Source organism: Benincasa hispida, chromosome 5, assembly GCF_027475165.1.
Source record: "Benincasa hispida cultivar pf3 chromosome 5, pf3_genome.v1.1, whole genome shotgun sequence".
NCBI lineage: Eukaryota > Viridiplantae > Streptophyta > Magnoliopsida > Cucurbitales > Cucurbitaceae > Benincasa > Benincasa hispida.
The window spans coordinates 46,224,670-46,231,204 of record NC_143482.1 but is presented as its reverse complement, the minus strand read 5'-3'; the positions used below and the strand labels follow the sequence as shown (position 1 = coordinate 46,231,204).

At 28.2% G+C, this 6,535-nt stretch overlaps 1 long non-coding RNA gene across 1 annotated transcript; it reads left to right on the top strand.

Annotated features, from left to right (window-relative positions):
- LOC120078345 (uncharacterized) lies at window positions 1-1,272 on the top strand. The gene is made up of 2 exons (XR_005481987.2): window positions 1-269; window positions 1,011-1,272. It is a non-coding gene; the product is annotated as an uncharacterized LOC120078345 (long non-coding RNA).
- The last annotated feature ends 5,263 nt before the right edge of the window (window positions 1,273-6,535 follow it).

Here is a 6,535-nt window from a genome sequence, read left to right as displayed (position 1 = left end):
ATGAAATTTCATTAGAGTTTATTCTCTCAAGTTTTATGTTTTTTCTTTGTATTCTTGTATTTAGAATGCATGTATTAAAACTTTCAATCTAGTTTAATCAATTAGATCGTGGAGAGTTCAAAATCTTGAAGTTAGGAATAAGTTCTCCTTTCTTCTTGATCATTGATTAATCTTCCAAACCAAATCTGTTTAACTTCTTGGAGTTGTTATCATTTTGTTTATTAGGAGTTATTCTCATTATCGTTGTGGGGTTCTCATACGTGATTGAGGTAGGTATTTTTACCACATTCTACTACCATTTCCTTTTGGTTCAAGCATTTTATTGTTAAATCATCACAGTGCATCTACATGCTTAAACCAAAAGGCTAGAACAAATTAGGCTCAAATATCAGCGCAAGACCAAACACACTATGTATAAGATTAACTTAAAATCATCGGTTTTGATACTCTATTGAATCACTGCTACGAATGAATGCCTGAGTTGATAGGACACAGAAAATTTGATGTGCTTTTCTCTCTACATTTGTTAAAAACCAATCGGTTTTGATACCCAATGTAAGTTTGTCTTTTAATTCTATCCATTTTTTTTTTCTAGATATTATTTGGGCAGTTGGGGTTCATAGTAAAATGAGTTCCACTATTTTTTTTTCATTTGCTCAGAGATTTACTTATTATCTTGATTCTTCTCGGTAGATATTTACATTAGAGTATTAATTCAAACTTTGTTATTGATAGATTTAAAAGGGTGTTTATATTTGATACTTTGATTTTTGTGGGGGTGGGGGGGACGGATTTTGAAAGGAATATTTATATATGTCGTTGTAAATTGGAGGTAGAAGAATATAAAAAACATGCATGTTATCTAATGTGTATTAGTAGACTGAGTGATTTAACTTTTGTTATATAAATGATATATGAAAAAGATGCTTAGACTTACATGAATATTATAATTATCGTTGAAGTCGATACTTTGAGTTGAACTCTAAAATGAATGTTGTATTTTTTGCTAGGTCTTGCACAAACCTATTAAAGTGGTGAAGCTACCAAGCAAGTGATTGACGTTTGGTTAGCGATAAAACTTGTTGTAATGTAGTTACTCGTGACAATACCTTGTTATATTTAGTTTCTTTGTAAAAAATTTATCAAATTTGGTTTTTAGTTTGTGTGTTTGTCCCATGGAGGATATTTGATAGTTCATTTTATTTAGTTTCTTTATAAAAGGTTATCAACTTTATTCTTATATATAAAAGTTCTTATTTATGTTTGTGTCAATTTTGGGATTAAATAAAATTAGTTGATGATGGAAATCATGTGTGTAATGACAAGATTCAAATAAATAACTATCGAGACATGTATTTTATTGACAATATAAAAGTGTCATAAATATGAAATCATGTGACAATAAAAATGTATCGTGATAAAACATTTGTTCACATAAAATAATTGTGATGGTTTAAATATTCTTAACAATAAAGTGTCCTTGTTCATATATTCTTGACAAGAAAAAAAATGTCATTATATGTTCTTTTTTGATATTTTATAACTATTGTCAATGCTCATGACGCTACAAAAAAAATCCAATTTTGAGTCATTTGATGACAATAATAATTTGTCAATATATTTGACAATGGCAATTCATGATTATCAATAATTACTCATTGTTGACCATTATTTATTATCATGAGAAGACCAATTATGATCTTTTTTAAAAAATTGTCGTTGATATCTATATATTTATAGAAGATACAATGACTAAAAATAACTGTCACGAATTTTAAATCTGACAGTTTTTAAATGTCATGAAATCCCAATTTCAAACATTTAATCGATGGATTATAATGTGGTAGTAAACAAATATATAAGATTAGAGATTTGAGTACATCATTACACAACTTAAGTTTTTTAAAAAAAAAAATCCAAAACTTAATGGTAGTGATTGCAATCCAAATCACGATCCTTGGCACCATTTACTACGAGCGATAGAAGCTTTGTTTGTTGTAAAAAAAAAAAAAAAATCAGCACTCTATTTTAACAAAATCTTAAACCATCCCTCTTAATTAAAAACTAAATCCCAACGAAATGTCTTTGAATAAGCTAAAAATTTGTTGTGGATTTTGTTAAATTTGTGAGGATATACCCAATCGTAATTGTTGGGAGACTGAGATTTAGGAGGGCAGAATTGGAACTTTACTTAGGGAGATGTGGCCTTCCACATCAAGAGTTGGTCATAAATTAACGAATTTAAAAAATATCAATTATTCCAGATTGGGGTCCTATTTGGACCGCTAAATGTAATTTTCCAAGAAAAAAAAATATCAAAAGAAGTTTAAGATTTAACTTGAATATGGGAATAAATTTAAATGCTTAAAAATGAAAATTCAATCCTTTTTCTCTTCAAACATTTTCATTTGAGGGATAAATTCAAATTATAATATAAAGTTTTAAGACTAGTCAAATTAATTAAAATATGCAGTAAAAGAAGGGGCTGGTAATAGAGTGGAATCTAGGGGTTGAAAGAGTAAAACTTAGGTGTAAATTGGGTGAGCTGCTTCTATCTTTTGTAGCCTGGTCACGCGGCAAATATTTATTAATCTATAAAGTATGATTTTTTTTTAATAATATACTTTCTATTAGAGCTAACCTCCGTTAGGTTAGGCTAGAAAAATTGATTTAGGTTTCCCTATTTCCCGACAGTTATGGAGGGACCCACAACGTAAAATGACAATTTTGCCTCTCATTAAATGGTCATTTCAAAGAGTTAAATCAAGTCTCCAAAAATCAAATATGAGTCATCTTCCTATGGAATTTAGGGTTTTCCATTCTTCTTCTCATTGTTGAGTTTTCTTTACCATTTTTTGGAATCTCTTCTCGTTCATTCCTCTGTAAAAAAACTCATCATTCGACTTACAACAATGAATTCAACTTCACGAGAGACAGAAGTCTCATTTCCGTCTTTTGTCTCGTAAAGTTATTTGATTCCTAACACTATCAATTGTACACCTAATGACATATAATTATAGATTTTTGCTATTATAAATAAAATTTGGAACAATTATTCAAAATCTAATTCAATTGTCAGTCCACTTTACAAAAATTAGAGGTTAGATTCTATACACGATAAATTACAAAATTTGTTCTAAACAATTAATTACAAATGGAAGGCCTAAAATAACAATGTGACAAAAAAATACGTCTAAATTATAAAGAAACATTCAACAATAATGGATTGTAAACAAAGTTAGTTCAAAATAAGCTTGAACAAAATAGATTAATACTCTAAATTATTAATCTTCGATTGTTGGATTTTTGTTACCAAGTGCCAATGTTTCCTATAAAAAGAAAAAAAAATTAATAAATAATCTCTATATATCCAACCAATATATTTTGAATAGAAAGTTAACCAAGTAATTGAGTGAATGACATGTTATTTTGTGTATCTACAGATATTGGTTGTTGGTTTATAATCAACAACACAACGGTTGCATCTTTTTCCATAATATTTTCCTAATTGAAAAAATAATCATTAGAATAAGAAATGTATTTACTTTAAAATTGAGTGAATATATGACATATTGTGATTTTACATTTTGTTTGTCTCCTCCTTTCAAGTGGATCTTTCATTTGATTACATTGACGACCAACGGTAGACTTTCTCTTAATTCCCGTCATTGACTTGAATCCTCTATATTGCTTGCATCATTATTTTCTTCCAAAATATTTTTTTCTTCTCCAAATCTTTGAGCAATTGAATGAAAATGAGAAACAAATTAATTCGAACAGAAACAAAAATGAACCCACATGGAGATAGGCTGAGGTATGCGGATTAAACACCTTAGAAAGTGCCTGCGAGAAGTTTTTGATCTGAGAAATACACACAATCTGAGAAGCCAACCAAAATTAAAGATGAAGTGTGTGCTTTGAGTTTCTTCTTCAAGACCCTCACATCGTTTTATGAAAGAAAAAAAAGAATGAGAAAAAATGTTGATATAACAGAGTTTAGTTTAGATAAAATATCTTCTATTATAAAAACCATAAAAATCTAATTCAATAGATTTTTGCCACGTGGAGACAACTCAACCACTACCTAAGTTTTACTCCAGGTTGAAATTCACCGACTTTGTGAAAATTTTTAAATTTTGCTAAAATCTCTTTTCTCAACTTGGAGAATTAATTAAAGTGTTTGTAATGAAAATTTTATCAACTCAATTTGGTGGTCCACAACAAATTAGGGTTTTCAATTCCTCAAATTTCAAGGTTTTTGTTTGGATATGCACATCACATGCCATTATTTTATTGGGGAACTTTAAATTTTTTGTTTGTCTTGATTCAAGAGGAGTATTATATCAGGATTATTTTTTGTAGCACAAAACTTGTTTAGAATTTAAAATAAGCCAATGACTTTATTATAATTTAAATGAGGATAAATATCAATTTATATTCCCTCAATCTTGGATAAACTAAAAACTGTATCAATTTAAACCCCAAACTAATAATCGTATCAATTTAAATTCTGAATTTTCACAATTGTATCAACTTAATCTTTCTATTATATTTTATTTGGATACACTTATGAAAGTTCAGGGTTTAATTGACATATTTACGAAATTTTAAGGTTTAAATTGATATGATTATTAGTTTAGGTTTAAATTAATACAACTCTCAAAGTTTAGGATTTAAATTATCAATCTAAAGTTTATGATTTTAATTGATACAATTTTTAGTATAAGATTCCCAAAATTTATGAGTATAAATTAATATTTGTTCTTTAAACATTTGCAACATCTTTATCACATGAAATATAAAATGGTTAAATCTCACACTAATTAAAGCTTAATGATTCACCATTCTAAATTAAGGTTGGTATTTTTGATTATTTTTCGTTCGTTTGATCTAAATGTGTATATGTACGTGTATGTATATATATCATTTATTTAAAAAGAAAGGTAAAAACTATATATAATTTATTTGTTAGATAAAATGATATACTTTTTCTAATACAAGTTATTTTGAAACTTTCAAGGTGGTATCTAATTACATATCTCTCTAAATTGTAAAAAATGTATAATAGATTTTTAAACTATCAATGTTTTACTTAATCAAATATTATTAACCTCGATGAAAAGGTCAGGTTCAAATTACACCATCATGTTAGAACTAATTTGTACTTTTTAATTTTTAAAAAGGGTGAAAATATCCCAAATGCAAGTATATATTATTGTCACTTTACAATGAAAAAAATGGTTATTATTTATCCAATATGATAAAGAAAAAACTTTTGTCAGGGTGATTTTGAATCAGGGCATAATCGATATAAAACGAAAACAGAACAATTGGGACCAAAAAAATAACTAGATCTGGGCTGAAAATAAAACCCTATGACCAAAATGACCTAGAAGGGAGGGTTGGCTTAGCCCAAAACAAATTAATTGTCCTCTACCTCGACCAAGACCGAAGTCGAGCCTAGCAAAATAGTTAATGTTGAGGCATGTTCTACACACATCCGAAACTGAAACATCATTCTAGAACCAACATGAGTCTAGAAAAAGGTGGGTAGTCATTACCAAGATTGAGATTAAGCCTGAAAAAATGTTCAACGAAACATACCTCTTGCATGCCTCAACTCAATGTGAGTTGAAGTATTATCCTAATATAGCTTTAAAACTCTATTGGAGATAACCTAGGTCATCTACTCCAATAAGTACATCATTATAGATCTAGAGAACGTGAATGATCAATTTTTACTTTCAAATCTTAAAGCTTTCATACTCTTTCACTCTTTGACGTAAGCATTAGAGTATGTGTGGCAAACAACATATTGGTGTGAATTTTAGCATGCTCTTCTCACACCTCTAAACAAATTTATTGTTGTGTCATCAATGCCTCTACTGATCTCGACTTTGAAACTCCTTTTCTATTAATAATTTAATAATAGGATTTAAAAAAGATTTTAAAGTCTCCACATTAGAATATAAATCCTAGTTCAATGGATAAAGTACAAATTACTATGTCAAAAGGTCGATGGTTTGATTGTCCACGTTGATTTGGATGATATAGGAGTCAATATGGTTACTAAATAAAGAGGACAAAAATCTTGCATCTATCAAGTCAATAACAATTAGAGTTTTTCATTTAAGATCTTATGAACACATACAAAAAATTCAACATATTAGTACAACGTAAAATAGTTCAACCGATGAAACAGCAAGATTGGCAGAATTTAAGTATGAATTACAAATTTGATAACATCGATTTTTTTTTTTACTATATCTCAATTAATATAGTGTTTGTACTATCAATCTCAAACTTAGAGACTCAATTATTCTTTACCCTAACATATCGAGAGAGAGATTAATTTAGCTAATATTATACCTCTTAAATCACCTCTTAATCATGGTTTGATAGATAAGGCATTTATATATTTCTTTCGAGGCTAAACTTTACCTACTAAACTAAATGTGTATAAAAATATCTTTTCCCTAAATTACAATTCGATTATTTGATGTTATGTTTAATATATATACATACACATATATAT